The sequence below is a fragment of the Gopherus evgoodei genome, chromosome 9, assembly GCF_007399415.2.
Source record: "Gopherus evgoodei ecotype Sinaloan lineage chromosome 9, rGopEvg1_v1.p, whole genome shotgun sequence".
Taxonomy (NCBI): Eukaryota; Metazoa; Chordata; order Testudines; family Testudinidae; genus Gopherus; species Gopherus evgoodei.
Genome location: NC_044330.1, coordinates 90,978,949 through 91,004,653, shown reverse-complemented (window position 1 = coordinate 91,004,653; position 25,705 = coordinate 90,978,949). Strand labels below are relative to the sequence as shown.

General features: G+C 40.4%; 1 long non-coding RNA gene across 2 annotated transcripts in view; it reads left to right on the top strand.

Annotated features, from left to right (window-relative positions):
* Positions 1 to 24,332, top strand: part of LOC115658029 — a 44,617-nt gene extending 20,285 nt beyond the window's left edge. For both annotated transcript variants that reach the window (XR_004002129.1, XR_004002130.1), the window contains 2 exons: positions 1,070 to 1,115; positions 24,098 to 24,332. This is a non-coding gene — a long non-coding RNA (uncharacterized LOC115658029). The remainder of the gene's footprint in view (positions 1 to 1,069; positions 1,116 to 24,097) is intronic.
* Positions 24,333 to 25,705: the final 1,373 nt, after the last annotated feature.

Here is a 25,705-nt window from a genome sequence, read left to right as displayed (position 1 = left end):
ATCCATAGGACATTTTGCCCTCCCAGTCTATATTGGTCTGTAAAGCACTATGCTCAGAGGAATTCCACTATTAATTCCACAGGTCTCAGAATGTCAATGATCCAATAAAGTTGCATCTACTTTCACTATAAATTGACTGCTTGTTTATGAGCTAGTGTGGGACTCTTTAGGAGAAAGGCCAAAGGGAGCTATAATGTATGTACTACAAATTACTTGCAGGCTAGGTTAGGTTGTTTGATGTCCCAGTGCAGATTTAAATGTGATTAGTGCAGTCATTTTACATTATTGTGTGCCAAAAATCTGAAGGTTTTACTTGGCAAATAAAAAACGGACCAGGGGGTGCACATTGAAATAATAATACCCTCTGTGAATGTTGTGTCTGCTACAATCAAAAATACTGTCATTTTTGGAGCATTCAAATGACTCTTGGAGATGCTTTTTGAAAAGACAATGTGGTGTACTGGTTAGAATGGGTGACTGAGTTCAATTCCTGGTTCTGCCACTATCACTTACCCTCTGTGAGCCTCAGTATACCTTGTTGTGAAATAAGGACAATAATATATACCTATCTGATAGAGTTTGTTCCATTTTAAAACTTTTAAAAGCACTTTGAGATCTTTATATTAAGGTACTATATAGATGCAAGGTGTTTTACATTGGCTAAGTATATTTTATGTCTAGAATATTTAGTTTCACCAATTTTGTGAAATAAGATCTGAAAGAAATTAGCATTAAAACAAAAGCCAGATAATATTCTAAAATTATATCATTTATTCACAATATTGTTAAAATAAGTATGCCTTAGATTGATAAGTAAGTGAAGATAATAAAGGAAATTACTCCAGGCTAACAAAATTTGCATGGACAAAGCTAAAATATATATTTTATTTTGCTGCATTTATGATACATTTAGCAGCTTGTTAAATCTGCAGATTTAATTGCTTCTAAGAAAAATGGTGTAGGCTCCTATTGAACATGTACTCAGCTGTATATTCTTTAAAAACAGCAAGGGATAAAGGAAAATGAAATACAGTCTTTACTTAATTCACTTCCTTTTTTACTTTGCTAGGAATGTGATGGAGGAAACCTGTCAATTGAGAAGGGAATGCTTTAGGGTGAGTGGACAGAGAAAAAGGATCTACTAATTCAGGTCTCACTGCCATACCCAGCTGGAGGGTGCACTCTCTAAGGGTATGTCTACACTATGGTATTATTCTGATTTTACATAAACCAGGTTTGTAAAACAGATTGTATAAAGTTGAGTGCACGCGGCCACACTAAGCACATTAATTCGGTGGTGTGCGTCCATGTACCGAGGCTAGTGTCGATTTCTGGAGCGTTGCACTGTGGATCGCTATCCCGTCGCTATCCCATAGTTCCTGCAGTCTCCCCTGCCCATTGGAATTCTGGGTTGAGATCCAAATGCATGCTGGTGCAAAAACAGTGTGGCGGGTGATTCTGGGTAAATGTCGTCACTCAATCCTTCCTCCGTGAAGGCAGCGGCAGACAATCATTTTGCGCCCTTTTTCCCTGGATTGCCCTGGCTGATGCCATAGCATGGCAACCATGGAGCCTGTTTTGCCTTTTGTCACTGTCACCGTATGTGTACTGGATGCTGCTGACAGAGGCGGTACTGCAGTGCTACACAGCAGCATTCATTTGCCTTTGCAAGATAGCAGAGATGGTTACCATCCCTATTGCACCGTCTGCCATTGTAAATTGGGGATGAGATGATGGTTATCAATCATTTTGTACCGTTTGCAATTGGAAATTGGCGATGACAGTTATCAATAATTTTGTATCGTCTGCTGCTGTCATGGGTGCTCCTGGCTGGCCTCGCTGAGGTCGGCCAGGGGCTCATGAACAGAAATGGGAATGACTCCCTGGGTCATTCCCTTCTTTATGTTTTGTCTAAAAATAAACTCAGTCCTGCCTAGAATATGGGGCAAGTGTACTAGAGAGCCAGAGAGCACAGCCACTCCGGGTCAGAGCCCCAGAGATCCCGCAGAAATGATGAGCTGCATGCCATTCTAGGGGGTGCCCCTGCAACAATCCCACTTGTTGCTTCCCTCCTCCCACACCCCTCCTGAGCTACCATGGCAGTGTCCCCCCATTTGTGTGATGGAGTAATAAAAAATGCAGGAATAAGAAACACTGACTTTTTAGCGAGATAAAATGAGCAGGAGGCAGCCTCCAGTTGCTCTGATAGTCCAGGCAGGACATTAAAGGGTTAGGAGGAGAGGAGCGCAGCCTCCCGCTGCTATGATAGTCCAGGCAGTACAGAATCTTTTCTTTAGACACGAAAGGACGGGGGGACTGATGGAGCTCAGGCTCCAGCTGCTATGATGAGGACGGTTACCTAGCATTTTGTACCGTCTGCCAGGAATGACAGGAAGTCATTCCTATTTTTACCCAGGCGCTCCGGCCGATCTCACCGAGGCAGCCAGGAGCACTCACAGGCTGATGATGGTTTTCCACCATTTTGTACCGTCTGCCATCAGGAAAGGAAGGGGAGGGGACGCTGCTGTTCAGCACCGCAGCACCGTGTCTACCAGCAGCATGCAGTAGACATACGGTGACATTGAAAAATGGCAAGAAATGATTTTTTTCCCTTTTCTTTCACGGGGGGAAGAGGGGGTAAATTGACAAGAAATACACTGAACCACCCCGGACAATGTTTTTGACCCTTCAGGCATTGGGAGCTCAGCCAAGAATGCAAATGCTTTTCGGAGACTGCAGGGACTGTGGGATAGCTGGAGTCCTCAGTCCCCGCTCCCTCCCTCCATCAGCGTCCATTTGATTCTTTGGCTTTCCGTTACGCTTGTCACGCAGCACTGTGCTGAGTCCCTTCTGTGGCCTCTGTCTATCATAGCCTGGAGATTTTTTCAAATGCTTTGTCATTTCATCTTCTGTAACGGAGCTCTGATAGAACAGATTTGTCTCCGCATACAGCGATCAGATCCAGTATCTCCCCTACGGTCCATGCTGGAGCTCTTTTTAGATTTGGGACTGTATTGCCACCGGTGCTGATCAGAGCTCCACGCTGAGCAAACAGGAAATGAAATTCAAAAGTTCGCAGGGCTTTTCCTGTCTACCTGGCCAGTGCATCCGAGTCCAGATTGCTTTCCAGAGCAGTCACAATGGTGCACTGTGGGATACCGCCCGGAGGCCAATACCGTCAATTTGCGGCCACACTAACCCTAATCCAATGTGGCAATACCGATTTCAGTACTACTCCTCTCATCGGGGAGGAGTATAGAAACCGGTTTAAAGAGCTCTTTATATTGATATAAAGGGCCTCGTTGTGTGTATGGGTGCAGGGTTAAATCGGTTTAACGCTGCTAAATTTGGTTTAAACGCGTAGTGTAGACCAGACCTAAGACCTGATCCTGCAACTAGATCTATGCTCCTAGGCGGCAGCCTCTGTGCTTATGCATAGCCCACTGAAGAAGCACTTCCATGTCCTCATTCAAGAAATAAACAAGAACTATGACTTATTAATGATAATAATAGACACAATTCCTTAGAATATGAAGGAATTTGATGTGTTGGTGGGATAAACAGTGAAAGGAAAACCTCTTGTTAAACAAATATTAGGTAAATGTGCCTGATTATCCATCATATTGCAAATACAAAAATACCTTTTCTTTTCACATATTTAATTGATACTATCCTGTTTCCTGCACCTAAAAGTGCAATTCATTTTAAAATAATAATTTAGAGTTTCTGTTAATTGGCTGAACTGATGCTGAGTAGCACAAGTGCTGCTATTTTGGGAATGGGAGCAGGTTGGAAGGACTTTAGGGTGGAGCCAGGGGCTCGTACATATTTATTTCTTTTCCCCCGTAGGCTGCTTTAAAGAGAACCTTTATCATCTGGTACTACTGTATTTTCACAGATAAAAACAACAAGCAACGTTGTATAAAAATCTGTCTACAATATTTGAGAGAATATGTTTCTATTCCCTCCCTCCACCCTTAAACCAGATTCTGTTCTCACACTGTAAATCTAGAGTGACTTCATTGAAGTCAATGGGACCATTTAGTAAGGCAATCAAGGTTTGGCCCTTTCAAATTGTTGCTAATGTATTCTGAATTCATTAAATAATTTCTGCATATTGGAATGTAGTACTTTACGCCATATTTTATCACTCTTATCCCAAGATCTGGGCTTTTGTCACATGTACACACTCATGCAGACTCTTCCCTGGTATCAGGGCAAAGATCTTTAGCTACATTTTCAAAGTGGTTTGTTAATTCATGTTACAGGAAATGTCTCTCACGAAGTATCAAGTTTTACACATTGGCACTGTTGTGGATATCAAGGCATTGGAAGCCAATGATATCTGAAACTGCATAGTAAAAACTCGCATAATGGTCTGCTCAGAGTCAGTGTACAGAAACTGGTAAAATAATTTTTTATCTGTCTCAAAACAGTATGAAATGCCTTCCCTGCCAAATCTGCAACAAGGACCAGATTTTCAAAAGCAGTGTCTAAAATTGTGCTCTGTTTTTGCACATTGGACGTGTGTATGCAAACTGCACTTGTAGGTATACATATGTATGCACAAATGAGTGCATCTTTTTCACAGTTGTCTGTAAATGGCCTATTCTGCTGAGTTTGCTATACAAGTTACAAGATAATTTATAACTGGAGTTTGTGTACACATTCAAGTTATTGTGCATACAAAAACATATGCATGAAAAATACCAACATAAAATTGCCTGCACTATTTATAGGCCTCAAAAATGGAGAGTTATAGAAAAGATTAGTAGACATGGAAGGATTAGATTTTTATAGGTAACTGTCAATAAATATCAGTTTTCACACAAACTAGTGAAAAAATCCATAGAGAATCAAAATTTACAGATAGTCAGAATAAGAAAAAAGTTGCTTTAGAACTTATTTGAGTTTAATTTAGGGATATTTACTGTGTATATTTTGACATATGATGTAGACTATTTTTTTAACATTTATAAAGCTCTTTAACTTTTTGAATATCAACATCTACTGTCATTAAATCATTATTGTGACACTTGCTATAATTTTCCACAACTGTGAAAATTTAAAATCAGTAAATTTGAAAAATTCTTAAAACCCATAATTTTGCACAACTTTAAAATTTAAATAGATAAAAATAAAAAATGCTTTTTCATCACAATTATTGTTAAAAATCAAATTCTGCCAAACCTAAGGATAAATAATGCAATTCTTTGGTAAACTGGTTTAATTTTTCCATACTGAGATGACTCTAGGACAGGGGTATACAACCTATGGCACACGTGCCGAAGGTGGCACGCGAGCTGATTTTCAGTGGCACTCACACTGCCTGGGTCCTGGCTACCGGTCCTGGGGACTCTGCATTTTATTTTAATTTTAAATGAAGCTTCTTAGACATTTTAAAAACCTTATTTACTTTACATACAACGATAGGTTAGTTATATATTATAGACTTATAGAAAGAGACCTTCTAAAAACATTAAAATGTGTTACTGGCACGCGAAACCTTAAGTTAGAGTGAATAAATGAAGACATGGCACACCATGTCAGAAAGGTTGCCGACCTCTGCTCTAGGATTTCATATGAAGAGGAGTACCTGGAAGCATTTATAGTCTTCTGGGCTGTGCCAAGTGGCAACAGTTTGGCCCTCAGCAATGTCTTTAATGCCACAAAGGCACCTTTTGTGTACACTGCCTGACCCAAAGGTGATACAGCTCACTTGTTGAGTCAAGACAACTGTTCAGGCTTGTTTATGAAATATTTTCAATGGATTCACACAGTTGTTTAGCTGACACCAGAGAAGCAGACTGTGCAGATATACTGTTTAGGAGAATCCTTAGCTTCTGACTCACATACAAGTTCAGAGTTTTAAATGAATGACAAAAGGGCATTGGGTTCATGGCTCAACATGCCAGTGAACTGGAATGCTAACTCTACTATACTCACAAACTACAGTAATGTACAATCAGATGCTCACTGGCATCTTGGAGATTGTGATTTTTTAAAGCATATGATATTTGTAATGAAGTAAAGAGTTCCCTTCTTCTGGATGTATCAGAGGCAGGGTGAGATGTAGCCATGGAACTAAAACTTCCAATAATAAAACTTGTTTGTCTGTCCCACATAATTTTAAAACACATACTGAAGTGTGTAACCAGATTTCTAAGCCATTCAAATTAAACACTCTCCAGGCACTGTCCATTCCATCATTCCTTAGTCCAGTTGAAAGTGTAAATTGCTCGTTAGAAAGTCGTCTTGTGAAGAAATAGATGGATAAAAATTGGCCTTCTATCACTGAGCCTGCTGTTGGCCAGTAAAACATTAATCTCCTAAAAATGCAGATCTATATTACTAGTGAACATGTGTGTTTAAATGAAAGAGCAGGTGAATTTATTATCTTTTGAAATAGTATTGATTCATTTTTGGGACAAATCCTGCCCTCTGCTCCATGGATGAGGAGCACCTCACACAGTGAAAACATAGTAGTGGTGGGTAGTTTCAGGATCTGGAAAGATTACACGATGGGCATGGTGCTCCTTGTACAGCACAGAGCCCTGATTCCCATCTGGTAGCAGGTAATATCAGGGGAAGAGTGCAGGTGGGACTCGTAGATGGATCATTATGTTGAACTACCAGCCATTGCCTCCTGTGAAGTCAGGGCAGCCTCAGGTGGTGGCAGTGGCAATGTAGTAGGTCCTCTGTCACTTCACAGTACATGGTGAAGAGTTCCCTGTCTCTCTGCCCCAAGGAGATCTTCATTTTCAGCTCGGTGACTCAGGTTGGGTGCATGGAACAAGGTTTGGCCCTTAATGCTGAGATATCTACTACCAATAAAATACCTACTAACAAAGAAAATAAAACCACTTACTGAAAGTTTGGAAAACTTGTGATATAGCCATAATGAAAGCAATCCTTAATAAACATGATATATAAAAAGATCTTTAATAAACTCTGTCTGTATATCCATACATTAGAGAGACAAGGTGAGTGAGGTGATATCTTTTATTGAACCAACTTCTGTTGGTAAGAGAGACGAGCTTTCAAGCTTACACAGAGCTCTTCTTTAGGTCTGGGAAACTTATTCAGAGTGTCACAGCTCTGAGTAAGTTTCCCAAACCTGAAAAAGAGTACTGTGGAAGCTCGAAAGTGTGACCCTTGCATCCACAGAAGTTGATCCAATGAAAGATATTACCTTACTCACCTTGTCTCTCTAATATCCAGGGACTGACATGGCCCTGCATAGCCATACATTAGTAATACATTGCCAAACTGGAAACCATTACTGGTCTTTACTCAAACAACACTCAAACAATACAGATGGGCATTTTCCTTGAGTAAAACCTCATTAAAGACTTTAGCATGTGCCCCCTAACATTGTTTACTGTTATGCCAACAAGTCATATTTTCAGTAATGAGACTTGGAATCAAACTCTTCCCTAGCTATTTTGCAATTGTAGTCTCTCGTGAAGCAAGAAGCCCACCCCTTTACCGTTCTCAAGAGATTTATAGTGACTTCCTTTATCCATTAGTTGTGTAAAGAGGAGTTTTCATTAGTCATCCCTCCTCCTCATTAGGGAGGAACTAATCCCTTTAAAATACTTTTTCCTGATTACTGCAACATTGTTTTTTGAATTTTGCCTGCAGTGAAGTTGGTACATTTATCTCTAAGCAAAAACATAGTTATTCAGAATTTTAAGACTACATGGCAGAATGGATCTTCTCTTACAAGGATTAAACTAAATACATTCTGTACCAATAATTGAGCAAAACTACAACTGGTAAAACGTCTCCTTAGCAGTTTGTTTTGTAGAACAATTATTCACATAAACATCCTACATAAGGAGAAAAATAGATGCTTTAAAGCTTAACTTCCTCCATGAGTCCTCAGTGCATTTCAGCACATGCTGTACACATCTGTTTATAAACCCCATTTAAGCTAATGGGACTTAAGTATATGTTTATGTGTGTTTCTGAATCAAGGCCTAAGGGACAGCCTGATATTTATGACGTATAGACTTTCTAGAAATGAACCCTGGAGGAATTTGCTGAAGTGTGAAAGTACATTAAAAACATGTAAGAATGCAAAACTGCCATTAAACCATATCTAATTATGTAGGATGCAAATACTGTAGATAGAAAGCAATTAATCTGAGACTATGTTAAGCTTCCTGAATTTCATTTTCCACTTGCACACTGTGCAACCATGGGCAAGCCTACTCCTGAGAAGTGCTGCATGTCTCCGCTGAGCTGCAGAGCACCTCAGCCTCCATCGAACTTTGGAGAGCTTGTCACATATTTGTGATGAAATCATCCTTTACTGATGAGGTTGTCGTTCAGCGCCTTGTGGGACAAGTCCACAAAAATTCTTGAAATACAAAATATTTACTATTCATTATCTTTTTATCAATCTGACCCAGTGTGTCGAAACAGTATTTGCTAATAGCCAATTGAATTAAAGCCGAATGACTATAATGGTCTCCTCCCTTTTTATATACTTACTGTCTTTACATCATTACATGTTCTCCTTACCCAACACAAAACCAAACCCTGTATATGAGGAAAATCCTCAGGATACATTCGATTGTGCAATACTTATTTTTTTTAATGTATTTTCATTTTAACTTACGTCCAACTTTCTGTAACTGCAGGGAGAACACTCCAGGAAACATTTTAGATTAAGGGATCAATGTAATTTATGATTCTGACATTAATCATTTTTTTATAACTCAGTGAAATATATCTTTGTTTACCACTACTCTGTTAGCTCATTATATTTTCAGTTTTGAAAAGGAATAAAGTATATAGATAAATTAACAGTGGACTCAAAACACAAAGAAAGAAACAAATTACTCTGAATGTTGTACTCCTATCTCTTCTGTCCAAAGAACAGAAATTAGAAAAGAGCAGATTGAACTATTAAGTGATCCTATTTCTAATTCTGGAGTATAGGAGTGCACGAAAAAAATTAAGCATCAGGTAATACTTAATTGATTGTACTGCTTACAGTATGACAGTAGTCAGAATGGTGAACTGGGAGCTAGGACTTACTGAGGCCAGGATTTCCCCCTCTGTGTATCAATAGGCAAGTCGGTTGGGTCCTGATTCTATAGCCACCTGACACATAACTTCTCAGTGAAGTCAATGGGGTTCTGTGCACAATGCCACTGCAAGATTGAGGCCTTAACCCTTATATGCTTCAGTTTAGCTATCTTTAAAATGGGGATGATACTACCTGCCACAAAGGGATGTTGAGGCATTTAGTTAATGTCTAAGTACTTTGAGATGATCAGATGAAAAGCACCACAAAAGTGCAAGTTATATCAAATAAAAATATGACATTTTAGAAACCTAGACACAAATGAAGCTTTCAGACTAGATGTCAGCACTAGGATAAAATTTCTAATAATTATGTTCTTCCCCCCTTTTTTCTGTATCACTTCTGCTATATGACAGCAGTAGACTATTCTAAGCATTCTGCATGGGAATAACTTGATAGTTCACAGGTGGCAAGTATTTGGTTGTTGACTTTGTCCTTTCTGCCTCACCGCACACCTGAGGTACTTTTTTATGTGTTTGTGTTTGGTTTATACAGTGTGCCCATCACCAAAGTCTCTAGGCATAGAAATCCTCCAAGAGTCTGATACAATAACCACTGAAGTCAATGAAAAAAATTCCACTGATTTCAATGGCTTTCGAGATCAGATTCCAGAAACTTGCTACTTGTGTTCCTGAGTTGTTTTAATTGTTTTGTGTGTGTTTGTCCAAATTGTGGTATCCCTCAGAGACTGATCCAACTCCCAGTGTACAGACAGAGGGCTGTCAGACCCTAGCAGCTCTCACTGATGGGAGGTGTTCGCTTATAAATGAAGGCAGACTATAATCCTAAATGTCTAGCCTACTCTGCATCCTTCTTTGTTATGGTTTTCAATAGGATATTTCACTTACATATAAAATATGTGATGAACTTTTATTCTATTTTGTTTGAATTTTCTCCACATATGCTTCTTATAGTTGTTTATTAATATAAGTTTCCCTATCTTTATGGTGAGGAAAAGCTTTTCTTGGAATGTTGTACATATTTTGTGTCATTAGCTCTTGTATCTACTGATCTTTTTATTTATTTTTTGTGAGTACGCTTGTTTCTTTTGTTATGAAGACATTCAGAGACGGTTATGCTAAAAGAAATACAAAATAACTGGACAGAGATTATTGATACAATAAACACATAGTTAAATAAACACATAAAGCTCCTACTAGGCCTAAATACCACAGGAAGACTGAACAACTACATACCATATTAGGAAACTCTTGTATAGTCTTCTATCCTCTGCCTATATTTGCATTGTGCAAAAATGGAATCTACCCATGGCACTAAAAATGCAAGAAAGGATCAAAGAAGACTCACAAGGCAAAACTATAGGAAGTTTTGCCTTCAAATCCTTATAACTTGGGGAAAAATGTGGACTCCCTAGTCAGTTCTTTGTAAAATCTGTGCAACAGTTTTTACTTGCAATACACAAGCTATGTAATTGAGCTAGCTGTAGCAGAAATATACTTAAACTTGGTTTTATCACCAGTAAAATATTTTTACAGGTTGGCCTAGATCAGGGGTCAGCAACCTCTGGCACATGGCTCGCCAGGGTAAGCACCCTGGAGGGCTGAGCCCAGTTTGTTTATCTGACGACGGCAGGTTCGGCGGACCGCAGCTCCCACTGGCCATGGTTTGCCGTCCCAGGCCAATGGGGGCGGCAGGAAGCGCCATGGGCTGAGGGATGTACTGGCCATGGGTTCCCAAAGCCCCCATTGGCCTAGGACCCGTGGTCCACCAAACCTGCCGACGCGGCAGATAAACAAACTGGCCTGGCCCACCAGGGTGCTTACCCTGCCAAGCCGCATGCCAGAGGTTGACTACCTCTGGCCTAGATACTATGGTGAGCGATGCTTTTCAAATGTGAGAGATAAATAGAATATGAAAAGGTCAGATACTTTGTAGCTGCAAATAGTTGTGGGTGCAATTTTGAATCTACATTTATATGCACATCAAGTACAAGAAGAGTACAATCAGACATTTAAATGTTTTGGGTGGTGTGATGGGACGGATCGGCCCCGCACTGGTATGGAGGGGGTTAGTCCTTCCCTCCTAGCAGAGGAAAGCCCACCTCTGAAGCTCTCCTGGGCATGTGCCACCTGGAAGTCAAGTGTAAAAGCCTGCAGAGCTGCTCAGTCAGGGCTGACTGCTGAGGACGAAGGACACTCGACAGGAGCTCTAGCCCAGGAGCCATTACAGCCCTTACCTACAACAGCTGCAGAGCCAGAAACTTGGACCAGAGGCCTGCTGCTTCCGGAACCCCAGTGAGTGTCTGGTGCTGAGGAGCCAGGAGACCCTGATACCATATGGACTACTGCTGCAGGAGAGCCAGTAGGAAGTGACCCAGGGAGGGTGAGGGAGTGGTACCTCTCACCCCTATGAGGTCAGCATGTTTTGGTAGGATTCCCTGCTGACCTTGTGGTGGACTGCTCTGCTGCTGTCAGGGCCCTAGGTCAGGGCCCAGTGGAGTTGGATAGGCCTGGGCCCCCCTATTGGGGGCCGCCAACTCCTTGTGATGGCCCGCAGGCATCAACCACTAGGTCCCCTGTTTTGCCTCCAAAGGTAGCTGTATTGACTCTGGCTGCTAGGCCATGCCATCCCACTAGAGCAGGAGAATTAGGTGGATTCTAGCCACTGGGATTCACTGCCCTAGGGGCACATTGAATGGCCCTCTGGCTGCTAGGCTGCATTACGCCACTTGGGAAGAGTCAATAGGTGGACCCTGGCCATTTGGCCACATGGACTACTGAGGCGACTTAGAAAATGGATATAGCATAGAGAGGTGGAGTTACCTCCCTCCCCCCAACTTAAGGGGTCAACGAGGTACAAAGACTGCCACAAGTAGCATTTTCAAAAGCACCCAGCACTGAAGAAAAACTGCCATTGACTTGAATAGGAACATAATTACCAATGCTGAACAAAAAATTACATGTGCCTGCAAAATTTTGAGTACAAAAGCAGAGGCCTGAGTCAGGCCAGGTTGAAATTCAGCACTGCATCATTCAAATATTTGTCTATATAAACAGTTACAGTAGTGGGTGGCAAGCTGGTGTGTAAATCTATCTCACACTAGCCTGCTGTGCACTAACTGTCCATATGGACCCTCTGCCATGCGCTAAAAGTACCCTAGTGCCCTTTGTTCTACTCCCTTTTCAAAGTGAGTAGATCAAAGTGGCAAAACTTTCAGTGCACAGTAGCAGGTGCCATATGGATAGTTAGAGCAGGGTGGGCTAGTGTGATGTATATTTACACCTCACTTTGTCATGCACTAATTGTTCATATAGACTTGGCTCTTATATTGTGTCTGTACTTGACATTCAACTTGAAACTGGGGTAAATTTAATCAGGACAAATTGCAGCTGTTTTTATCTACACTTGGGCTTTACAATGTTGCAGCTACACTGGTCAATGGGTTACCAGTGGCTGAAACAGGGATAATTCCCAATATAAACAGAGAGAAATCTGAAACTGGAATACCTATTCACTGAGTGAAGGGATTATAAATTCCAGAGGAAGAATTTCTTTGTGGATTAAGTTTTTAAGTACATTTTCAGTGAAGACACTGTCTGCCTATGTGGATAATTCTCATTCTTACAGTGCTCTGGAGTACAACATAGAACAAATGATGATTCATTCTTTCCAAACACATCACCTCTCCTTAAACAGGATGATTAATACCAATATTTCTTTACAGGGAGACTCTATATTTATTTTTTATCAAAACCAGACTGAGTCACCATGGTAAAGAGATGTTTGAATCTTTTCAATTTCACTTAACATACAGACCACTGTATGATTTGTTTTTGCCAGGCATGCAGAAATAAGAGTCCTCATTTGCATGCAATAATTTAAGTACTTGTCTGTCTCAGACTCTGAACAGAGAAAAATGCCTTCTGTTTTTCTGCTGTGGAAACATGCTGTTGAGTCAAGATGAGAGATTCCTTGAGTAGGGCAGGACTTGTCACAAGGAAGAAGTAGGAGTAAGGCCAGCCTGTCTTCACACGTATAAGCAAAGATTTAAAGGAACTGAAGCACTCCATGATCCTCATGTTTGAAGGATGTCCTAATGTAGTTACAATAGCAATTAAATTGTGCAATCATTCTTGTTCTTTGCTAGTTGCCATGAGGCAAAGATGGCCACAGTGCTGCCTGTGGGCCAAATGAGGCCCATAGAGTTCTGTAGTGGGCCCACAGTTACCTTTGTCTTTAATATGGAAGTATGGTCCCTGGAGACTACACATCCCAGTATTCAATGCTGCATCTAGATCTGAACAACATTGAATGCTGGGGTCTTCAGTCTCAATTCACATCTGTATATTACACATGAGGACGACTTCAGTGAGTTTCATTTTATGTGAATCATGTATGGCCCTTAGGCTTATGACAAGCTGTCAGTACTGCTTTCAGTTATCCTTCCCCTGCCATGGAGTAATTTGCTCTCTGAATTATTAATAATCAAACCCAGCTAGGAAATTCCTGTACCTTCTGCAAAAATAGTCAACTGTTGCAAAGGGGGTGGGAGGGATCACTTAATAAACAAAGGTAAAATTAAGCAAAAATGGTGAGAACTATACTTTTTCAAAAATATTTATTTCTGAATAAGTATTCCCTCTCCTAATTAGATCATTAGCCAAGCAAATAGTATTCTTTAAGCCAATTATCTGCAGATGATCATGGGACAATACTTATACTGAAAGAATACATGTATTTTAGGAAAGGAATGTAGAGCAAAGGATTGTGAGCCAGGACTTCCGGGTCTGGTTTGAGTTGTTCTGTGACCTTGCTTTCCTGGCACAGAAACTAATCAGAGGAAGCATTTGCCTAAATGTGGTAACTGATGTTTAGGTCAAGAATTAATAAGTGTAAGGGAAGAAGAGCTGGAGTTGGGGCCTCACAAGCCTGGTGGTCACAGAGACCTTTGATTTGGGGGAAATAGTAGAATTTCAGCTTCCCTGAGCAAGACTATTTAGTTTTGTAAGCATTGGGGTTGGAATGCACAAAGAGATGGGCTTCACTTTTAGAGCAGTAATTTGTGGAGATGGAGTGGCCTAAAGTTTCACACACACCCTCTCTCCCCAGACAAACTGTGTAAAACGGGTCAAGTTTGGAGTATATTGCAAAGAATAATTTTGCTAAACCTCCCCAAAATTCTTAACTAATCATGTACAGTTTATTATGTGAATGGTGGACAAACTGGTTCTAGAAGAGAGTGGGCAAATTTTAAAAAAATGTTTTTCAGGGCTTCCCAAAAATGTTAAGGCCACCTCTTATGGAAAGCATAGTATAGGGTCTCTTTTGATTGATTCAGGAATATTGGCCAAATGGCCCAAAGGATTCTTTCCCTGTCCAGTAGTACCTGTCTAAGTTACTCTGATTTACACTTAATTTCTTTGATATTTTTACCTCTGTCTCCTTTAGTTGATTAGTGAATTTTACTTGGTATTTTCATGTCCTTTCCTTTTTTTTTTCCATAGGAATGTGAGCTTCCTGCCTCAAAATTTTGTAATGGAAAAGGAAAACTTATGATGTAGGTGGGATCCATTTCTAGAAGTATCCTTGTTAGAATTGGAAACATGCCTTATTTGCCTGCTGAATTATTTTGTGAATATATCAATCTACATTTCCTAGGATTTTCTCTATGAAACAGATGCACCTTTTTTCATGCACCTTTGAAGAGAGTAGGCCTATATGCTATAGGAAAAACTGCAAAAATTAATTATGTTAAGGAGTGTGAGAGTATTTGGATAAAAGTAGGAAGTTTAAACATTTTACTTTCTTTATCTTGAATGAACTTTGCCTTAAGGTATATGGCCTGAATCAAACTTCACTGAAGCCAATGGAAAGCCTCCCATTGGAGTCCATGAGTATTGGAACAGTAAGTGTATATAAGAGGCAAGCAAGCCATTTGTCCAGTTTTAAGCCAGACAATCCTCTTTTTGTTTGGTATCCCGCACATCCAGTACTGAGACAAAATCAGATGTGGTTTTGTACAATATTCAGTGAGGGACACCATTCTGAAGAGCACATTGCTCCCACCATGCTGGCAGGACCTCATATTAGGCATACATGCCAGGAGTATGAGCCCACTCCATTCCTGGAAGTACTGGAATGTCCGGTATTTTCAGAATGCATGAGTGGCCACCCTAATAAGAGAGAAGTCAAACCCAGAAAGAGTACAGCAAATCAAAGAGAAAATGTTGTGGAAATGCCTGATATGAAATCATTGGAATAGGAAATAAATATGGTCAATATTAACCAAAGACTTAGTTGTGGAGTGACTGAAAGTGGGCTGCCTGAGTTTGCTAAAGAGACCGTACATGACATAAGTTGTCAATTCATTTGTCAAAATTTTTCCAACCCAATGGATTGTAATATGCAGTGTTCTTGTTGCTCTGTTTGTCCCAGGATATTAGAGAGACAAGTGTGGGTGAGATAATATTTGACATTACACGATATTACCTCACCCACCTTGTTTCTCAGTGAACTGTGAAGCATTTCTTAAGCCTGCCAATGAGTTTATCTATATCTAATTTGTCTATTGACTCTGAGTTTGCTGGTCTTGTGTTAATTTGCTGCAATGTTTCTGAGGGCAGGTCTACACTACAGCCAGGATCGACTCTCTGAGATTGATCCACCATCGGTCGATTTAGGGGGTCTAGTAAAGACCCACCAAATTGACTGCAAATCATTCTCCAGTCAATCCCAGTACTCTGCCTCTGACAAGAAGAGTAAGGTAAGTAACCCCCCGTAGTGTAGACCCCACGGTAACTCTACCTAAGATACATTGACTCCAGCTATGTTAATCATGTAGCTGGAGTTGTGTAGCATAGGTCAACTTACCACGATAGTGTAGACATAGCCTGATATCTGAGCTATGAGGAGATTTTTGTTAGTTTTTGCAAGGCAACATGTGTTTTTTGCCTTTAAATTATTTAGAAATTAAAGCTGTATTGAAAGATAGACTTTCTCATCTTTCTGCTGCCTCAGGCCAAGAGTGCAGCTAACACACCGGTCAATGCATTGTTCCCCATCATACAGATGCATAAAATCATTTTCATAAAGTGGTGGCAGCCACTGGGACTCCAAATCACATTGCGTTTTTTTGTATTGCTTAATTGTCTCATTATACATTTGCAAGTCCCCAGTGACTCTGATATCATTTTGTAACAGCTAAGGCATTCTTGTTTTCAGTTTTCTGATGATAAAAATGTCAGTGGGTGACAAGCCATGCTTCATTGGTGCCGTTCTGTAATTTAACAGTACTAAATACAGATCAGATTCTGCATCCTTTTACAGTAGCTAATTCATTATTTTGACATAATTTCCCACCAACCCAGTGGATTGGGGATAATGGAGACTAGTGCTTGCATGCCTAAAGTCATAGTTCACTGCAGACTGATAAACCCATGCCCATTAAACTGTGACCCATTGTCAGAATTACTATGTCAGGTATACCATATCTGGTAAAAATAGATTTGATGTGCACAATCACTTGTTTAGCTATAGTATCTTCTAGTAAGGCTATCTCAGGGAAGTAAGAATAATAGTCAAGGACAATTCCAGAGTATTTTTTCTAGCCCCCATGTAAACAAATCTTTAACTACTTTGTTTCAGGGGACCAATTTTTCCTGGGCTACCAACCTAGGTTCTGTTACTTGACTTGACCTATATTTTTGGCATATGCAACAAATCTTGACAGCTTCCTCAATGTCACTGTTCCTCTGGGGCCAGTATAAAATGTCTCTGGCCTTCATTTAGATTTTCCAGTCCCTAAATGACATGCATGTATCCTTTTTAACATTTGTCTGGAACATCTTCACAATCACCATCCTAGAGCCTTTAAACAAAATCCCATATAGTACTGAGAGTTTCCCCTAAATTTATAATAGGGATTATCCCAGCCACTCTGTTCTAGTGGCCTTGATTACTTGCTGCAAGGTCTCATCCTGAGCAGTAGCTCTGGTAATCACCATCCACATTTTGTCTGAGATCACTTTTGTCACGTTTGTCAAATTCTGTAGACAGTGTGCCTGCAAACACTAAATCTCTCCGAGATTTGTATTCAATTTTCAAATTAGACGTGAAATTGAAACAATAATCTTTGTATTTTCAAGGGGTGTTTGCCAGCGCCTTTTGGCAATGGCAATAAGTAATATATATGGTCAGTTATAGCTAACACAGGCCTCCCATAAATAAAAATAAAACTTTTTATACTCATAGCCTAATGCCAAATCTTCCTTCTCTATTTGAATATATTGACACTTAGCTTTTGTTAGCACCCATGATGCATAGGCCACGGCAGTGTTCCCTCTCTTTTTTTACATCCATGTGCAGCGTGAATTTTGTTATATGCAACGATGTGGAGGTGATGTGTGGTGGAGGTGGGGTCGAGGGGTTTGGAATGTGGGAGAGGACTCACAGCTAGGGCAGAGGGTTTGGGTGTAGGGGAGTGAGGGCTGGGGATGCAGGTTCTGGGGTGGGGCCAGGGATGAGGGATTTGGAGTGTGGGATGGGGCTCAGAGCTGGGGCAGAGGATTGGGGTGCAGGTGGTGAGGGCTTGGGTTGGGGGTGTGGGCTCTGGGGTGGGGCCAGGAACATGGGAGTTGGGGTGCAGGCTGCCCCAGGGCTACAGCAGGGGGAGAGGATGCCCCCAGCTCTCTCTCCCTGCAGCAGGACCTGGGCTGGTGGGAGGGGTGCCTCTCCCCACTGCGGCAACTCTGGGGCTAGGGCTGCAGGATAGGTGCCTCTCCCATGGCCATGGTAGGTCCAGGCCGGAGCCAGGTTGGGGCTGGGAAGGGGTATGTCTCCCCGGCCATGGAAGGTCTGTGACTGGACTGGTGTCGGTGTGGGGCTGGAGGAGAGGAATCTCTCCTTGCCGCAGCCCTGAGCACCTGAGCGGTGCTTAATAGGATGCTGTGCAGTTGCATGGCCGCACATCTTAGAGGTAACTTAGGCTATGGGTCTCCAGTTTTGACTAAACTGTTATAAGAAGACAAGGCCAATACACTACTTGGAGGCATCTGTGGGTAGCTTTAATTTTGTGCTTACTGTCATAGTACCTCAGGACTAGGGCTGCTTTAATTAACACCTTTACTTTCTTTATTAAGATTTGCATTCTATGTCCACTAGATATCTTTGAGCAGCCTCTCACGTTGCTGGTTCAGGCAGCTAGATTAGGCACAAATTTCCATACATTGTTCACCATTCCAAAGAATATGCATACCCATTCCTTGTCTGTTGGGGCAGGCATGTTGTTGAGGGCTTCAACCATGCTGTGATCTTCCTGTACACCTTGCCCTACTAACATTTTTCCCAAGTATGTCATTTCTATTATGCCAAATTTACATTTTTGTTTATTTAGCTTTAGCCCATCATCTCAAAAGCTGCTCAGAGGCTCTTTTACTGTTTTTCCCCAGAACAAAATGTTATCTATGTAAGCCATAAATCCTCTAAACCAACAAAATGTTGTTGTATTTTCCAGTGACACACCTCCGATGACTAACATAACCCAAATGGCAGTCTGCAGAAACACTGTCTCCCAAAAGGGGTGCTGCACAAACATGTCCTTAGTTTTTCTAAGGGCATCTTCCAGAAACCTGCTGATGCATCAAAGGTAGAAAGATATTTGGTGTTAGCCATCTCTCCAAAAATTTCTCCCCTACTAGGTAGTGGTAAATGTTCCCTTTTAACATACTTAATGTTTTGGGGTCTATACATAAGTGAAAGGTTCTATCTTTTTTTTTTCTTTGTAGTGGTCAGTGAATGCTCTTAGTTCTTCTACTCACTCTGTGGTTCCCAGAGCAATGAGCCTACCCAGCTCCTCTTTTAACCTCTACCTTATGGCAAGGGAAACTTTGTTAGAGACCTGAATCATGGGATGGTTGGGCTCTTTCAGCTCTATTCTATACAAATACTCTCAGAACTTCCCTATGCCCTGGAAGACTTCCTCAGACTCTTCAATTGTTTTGGGCCCCTGCCCACCCGACGAGTGCACCTTCTTGATGAGATCAAGGGCCTGAAATGTTTAAAACATAATAACAGGTGTTTTTATGCCTGGTACTGTTACAAATTATATCTTTTCTAATTTGTTATTTATTCATATACTGTACTCCCTTAGTGGGAGCTCACCATCTTAAGCCCTCAGTTTTACCCATTTACCTTCTATTGCCTATGGCTTTTCTTTCAGTGGTAATATCACTGTTTCTAGCACCACATTGCTTGTGCACCTGTGTCCAACTTAAAATAAATAATTGTCTTATTTGCTTTCAGTAAAATAGTCCATTCGTCTTGTGCTGCAACATTGTCTATTGCTCCTGTGAGGAATTCCTTTGAGCTAGTGGTGCTGTTGTCATGCTCTTTATCCATGTTGCATACATTCCATTTGTGTGCGTAAAATGATTTTATCATCCATTGCAATTCTTTCATCTTTTTTCATATGCTGAGCATTTAGGGTGACTAGATGTCCCAATTTTATAGGGACAGTCCCAATTTTTGGGGTTTTTTTCTTATATAGATACCTATTATCCCCTCGTCCCCGTCCTGATTTTTCACACTTGCTTTCTGGTCATCCCATGAGCATTAGCTTAGGTTGTTTGCCACAGTATACACAGCTCCATGTCCTGTTTTTGGTGGCCAGTGACTTTGAGTTCTGCATGCCTTTCTGCCTCGGGATTCTTTTCTTGTTGCATTTTGGATTCTTTATTATGTCCACAGTGTCAGAGCACAATCCACCCTCCATAAACTTCACTCTGGACTGGGTAGCATTTTTGCTTGGCAAATTCTAATTGCTTTGTAAAAGGTTAATTATGCTCTTCCAGTAATCTTTCTCTGAGTTTTTTCTCCCATATCCTAATCACAATCTTGTCTTTTATTAGGGGCATTCAGATAGCCCCTCCAAATTGCAAGATGGTCTCTTTAGTCTTAGATCAGTCACAAACTCTTCTATCGTTTCACCTTCTTTTTGTACTCAGTTTAAAACCATCTATCTCATTATTCTTTTTTAAGTGGAGTGCAATACTCAAATTTATTTTATACAGTTTCATAGTTAGCCTCCTCTGTCGGACTTAACTAAAAACTGTTAAACATATTAAGTGTTTCAGGACCAGCTATTGTCAGAAATAAAGCTACCTTCTGATTGTTTTTCCTTTTTGCTGGCACCCAGTGCTTGCAGATACAAACGGAAGCACTTTTTAAAGCTCAAGTTGTTTCCACTTTTCCAGGGAGTTTCAGCTCTAATGAGGCTTTATCTGCTCCATTCTTCCATGCATGATATTTTCTTAGTTTGTTTTACTCTTGGTTCCATGTGGTGTTAAGTAATCATTCAGAGTCAAGGAGTCTAACATAGGTCTTCTATCAGTGTCTCAGCTGTAACTCACTGGCATTGCATAACATGAGCCTCTGCATAACATAACAACCAGTTCCAACTAGTTATTGCCAATTCTTCTTAATGGCACAGTTCTCCGCACTGTCCAGGCTGTAATTCCTTTGTGGGTAAATAGAGGACTTCAATCTTTAAAGCTGTTAATTCAGCACTTTTCACAAACACTAAATTAACTTCTTTAAATGACAGAACTCTTAACCCTCCCCACTACTGCCAACTGTTCCACTTTCCCAGGCTGCTATTGTGATCATCTTAAGCCATCTTGGATCAAACCATTCTTTGTATAACCTCATCACCTTCAGCTGTGTTACCTGGATGTAATTGAGAGCAAAATTTCACCTAAAGTACTTGTCACTTTTCCCTGTGCTTTGTAACTGTAAGGCTATCAATCCCACTCTGACCTTATTTTATTAAACAATGAGCCATTGCAATTTATGAGAATTAAATATACCAAAACCATGAAAACTAAAGGAACAGAAGATGCAGGAACTAAAGGTATGTCTACAGTTGGAGCTGGAAGATCTAAATTCCAGCTCGAGGAGACTTATCCACACCAGCTCTGATTGAGCTGCTGCACTAAAAACAGAGTGTACCTGCCATGACACAACCAGTGGGAGGGGTTAGTCACTCAGAGCACATACCCATTCAAGGCACTAGGTATCCGGTTGAGGCAGCTAGCCCCTCCCAGTGCTCATGCTGCTGTGATACACTAGTTTTAGCTCACTCGCTCAATCACAGCTTGTGCAGGTATATTTCCTCAAGCTGGGAATTGCATCCCCAGCTCAAAGTGTGGACATACCCTAAACTATGTGTGTTCATTTCAAGTGTGTAGCTGGGAATTTTTGTGCATTTCTTCACTTTAGTCATTTTTCTTACATTGAGCCTGTAGGTCAAAGTACTTTCTTTTGAAACAACATAGAATTTTAGAAATTTGTCAGTCATTTTAAAAGAAATTGTGTTCATTCTCCTGGAGCAGATCACAGATACTTGTTAGTCATTATGATTATTGATGAGACATTTGTCCTACTGCACTTTATCCTGTGTCATTTATAACTTATTCATATTTTTCTCTACCACTAAGACATCAGTCTCAATTTTATGGTTGGCCTTCTCATTACTGGTTTGCTTTTAACTAAGTCGCCAATAAATGCACAGGTATCTGTGCCCCCAGTCCATTCTGTGAACATTTGGATGTGGAAAGGAAGAGTGTCACCTTTGCAACATATTCACTCCCTTAGAAGACAGGCTATCTGTGAGATTCTGACTTCCAGGGCTGTGAGGGGATAGGTGGAGGAGATCTCCTTCAGATTCTCACCCTCAGCTCCACAGGGGAAGCTGGCACAAGTTGATGCAAACAGAGTAATAAAAGGATAATAAAATAAGTTTACTTTCATGAAGAACTTCAGTTGATGTTATTTTTATCTTTGTTAAACATGAAATATTAAAAGCAAATATAGCAGGTGATTCTGACGTTTGAGATTCAGATGCTCAGCAGTAAAAGAGTCAGAAGATGGAAATAAAATGGGCCACAACTTTGGCATCATGATGGTCCTGATTCAGGACCATACTTTATCAAGCATGTAATTTTAAGAGTGAAAGGAAGTCAATGGGATTCTTTGTGGATGCAGCAATCTGCCTGCACCCGTCTCTTTGCAGGAACAATGCATTAAACTGTAAGCTTGATGAGATAGGGATCCTGTCTTCCTTTAGATTTGTAGAGTAATACCTATAATAAATAATTCATAATAATATTTCAAAATGTCACAAATGAATAGCAGTTTGTGTTAATTTAAACAGTATTTAAAACCAAAGTAAAGGTTTAAGGCTTTAGACAAACCTTTCATTAGATCCTAATTTTAAAATTGCCTATGAATAGTTCCATTATTACTTCCAACATAAAAATACCACTAAATATTTTTATCATTAAATGAGTAAAATGATTTGTGATCCCAGAAACAAAATATGAGAAGATCTGACAAGAGCTGAATCACTGAATTCACTGCAAGGCTTCAGAAAAAGCCCTGAGTTTTATTTCAATACTCAGTTGCCTCTGTGTTTCAGAAAAGGATATCAAAATAGAGGAGATAATCCATGGAGATTTGCAGGCTGGTAATCAGCCAGCTCTAGCACTTACACAACTGGGTATAAATAAATGAACAATATCAGCAGTCAGTAGCTAGCCAGCCCATGGTGATGCTACACAACTAGAGTACAGAAGCATGACATAGAGAAGAATAAAAAATCCGAGAAGCTGTCAGGCTAATCAGTCGACATGCTCTTTTCTGTATCTCTCAACATCTTTTTAACAGTTTCCTTTATCACGAATGCACAGATAGTGAGATGTAGGAAAAGGTGCATCCCATTCTTCTACTGGGATATCACTGACCTGCTCACACAGAGCAGTTTTATTTACCAGATGACCTATTGGAGCTGCTCTTTTACCTTCTCAAAGGTATGTGTTTAGGAAGTTGAAAGTCCTGAGTTCAAATCCAGGTCATTTCGTTTCAGACTTTGTGTTGAATCCTCAGCTCACGTAAATTGGCATAGCTCCACTAAAGTTATTTTAAGTCAATAGAGCTATGCTCATTTATACCATCTGAAGATCTGGGCCAATACATGCACACACATGGAAAATCAATTGTGGGGGGGAGGACCCCCCACAAAACGTAACATCTATCTACCAGTATTCTCCCAACTGTGGATCATATTCTGTATTTTGAAGTATCATTATACTTTTCTGAATCATGCTAGGCAATATATCATGTCACTAATAATATCAATATATGATATTTTCTATTGTCTGGAAAACATCTTAACAATTTTTTATCTTGTTGTCTTTACAACCATACTCCTCTGAGTGTGTTACCTTGTGCAGTGCCTCAGCCCTAATGCTCATCTGCGCATCTCTTTACTTAACATAACCTCAGCTTAATATATCAACATCATGCTTGTCTGATCTGAAAGTTGCATTTAAATTAATCTGGATTAAAAAATTGCAAAAATGCATATCTCTGGTAACTGTTCAAGTGTGTCACTAAATACAAATAGTTATTGGGGAAAGTTCCTACTGTACAGGAATTTGTGTCACAAGACCATCTATGCAGCACTAATTTTGAGTCAGGGTGCTGCACTTCCCACATGCTGAATGGGAGGAGGAGGAGAAAAAGAAGAAGAAGAAATAAAAAAGGGAATCCTTCAGATTCATTACCGATGGGTGTTTCCAACAGATTGGGTTTAAGGTGGGTTGACAGAATGTCTCAAGCTATTGTTTTCATATACTTCACGTGTTTTGGAATGGATGACAAAGTTAAATTTTATCCTGGGAGCAGTACTAACCAGCATTCTGCTTCTTACCAGTGTCATCCATCAGCTTGATGTGTGTTCATAAAAAAAAAAGTCAAAAGACTAAATACACGGCAATTCTTTTCAGTCTGCAGCCAGCTGCTAAGTATGGCAGCATGTGTGTGTATGTGGGAGAGGGTGATTTTGAGGGAGTGGGAAGAACAGGTTACACTATTTCCCTTTAACACATCTGCATTGTAAACAGATCCTGGTTCTGCATACTAATTTCAGCAGTCAGCCAATGTCAACACTGACATTTTCAATCTCTTTCTTTTATGTCACATTAGTGGAAAGTGACCTGTTGTGTTTGTGGAAGCTCTGGAATCCCACAGGAGAAGGATCACTCAACACCATGGCAATCTGCCAAGTACAACTTGTTCTGAAACACAGTGGCTCTGAGAAGATGCATTATCATCTGAAACACAATGTCATCGTAGTGGGAAGTAGGATACTATTGATTACACTGGTCTACAATTTTTGAGAAGTCGTCTGCTTCAGAGATAAAATGTGATATTTATTATGTATTTTGATGTGCTGAATTCAAATATGACAATTAAAACAACTGATTGGCTACTATTTCTAAGATATTTAAGTTTTTACATTTTATGTCTATGTATATTGTGTAGATAGTAGAGTTTTAATCATAAATTGTAAACCTAGATCTTTTAATGTGTTTATGGTTGCTTTACATGACAACATTTCACCTGTCCTGTTTATGTAACACTTTAAAAATCAGCAAAAGGGGTATATAAATAAAATTTATTATGAAACAAAAGGCAAAAAATTATTATGTACATAGTTTAGTCCTATTCAGTGTCTACTTGGCGCTTCTTGGCTTGTCTCTTGTATTCATTAAATGGAGCCTCTCTTGTCACTGTCCAGCAATAGTCTGCAAGCATTGATGGGCTCCATTTGCCCTGATAGCCTGCCAGGAGATTCCACTGCTGTAGTCTGGAGCCCAACAGCTCTGCCTTACTCTTGGGTACTTCCAAATCCCTGACAAGGTCATTCAGTTCACCTTGTGTTATGAGGTGTGGTTCAGAGGAGGAGGATGGGAGAAAATGTAGGTCCTGTGACATTGATGGTTCAGGACCAGAAGTTTCATCCTCTTCCTCTTCCTCGTCTGACTCAAGTGAGAATGAGTCTGGTGCATCAGGAACCGGCAGTCCTTCTCCGTGGGGTACTGGGCATATAGCTGATGGAATGTTTGGATAATACACAGTCCACTTTTTCTTCTTTGACACACCTTTCCCAACTGGAGGCACCGTGCAGAAGTAACAATTGCTGGTATGATCTGTTGGCTCTCTCCAAATCATTGGTACTGCAAAAGGCACAGATTTCCTTTTCCTGTTCAACCACTGGCGAAGATTTGTTGCACAAGTATTGCAGCATATGTGTGGGGCCCACTTCTTGTCCTGATCTCCAATTTTGCAGCCAAAATAAAGGTGATAGGCTTTCTTAACCATAGTGGTTATACTGCGCTTTTGTGATGCAAAAGTCACTTCACCACAAACATAGCAGAAGTTATCTGCACTGTTCACACAAGTACGAGGCATCTCTTCTCACTTTGGCTAAACAGAAATGTGTCCCTTTGCAAAATCAAACACTGACAAATAAGAGAGCATGACACTATATGATTTCTAGAGCTGATATAGGGCAATTTGTTCAGCAGAGTGATGTAAGCTTCATTATGATTGCATCATCCATGACTTCTAGGAATAACATGATGCAATTCATATCATGTATGACGCAATACCAGCTTCAGATTGCATCATTCATTGTTTTGCCTAAAAAGCAAGTACTGTCCAAACCCAGTCATAGATTTATTCATAGATCCAGTCAAAGATGTATTTTAGTCATTTCTGGTTTAAATTGAGATCCCTTCCCTTTATAAC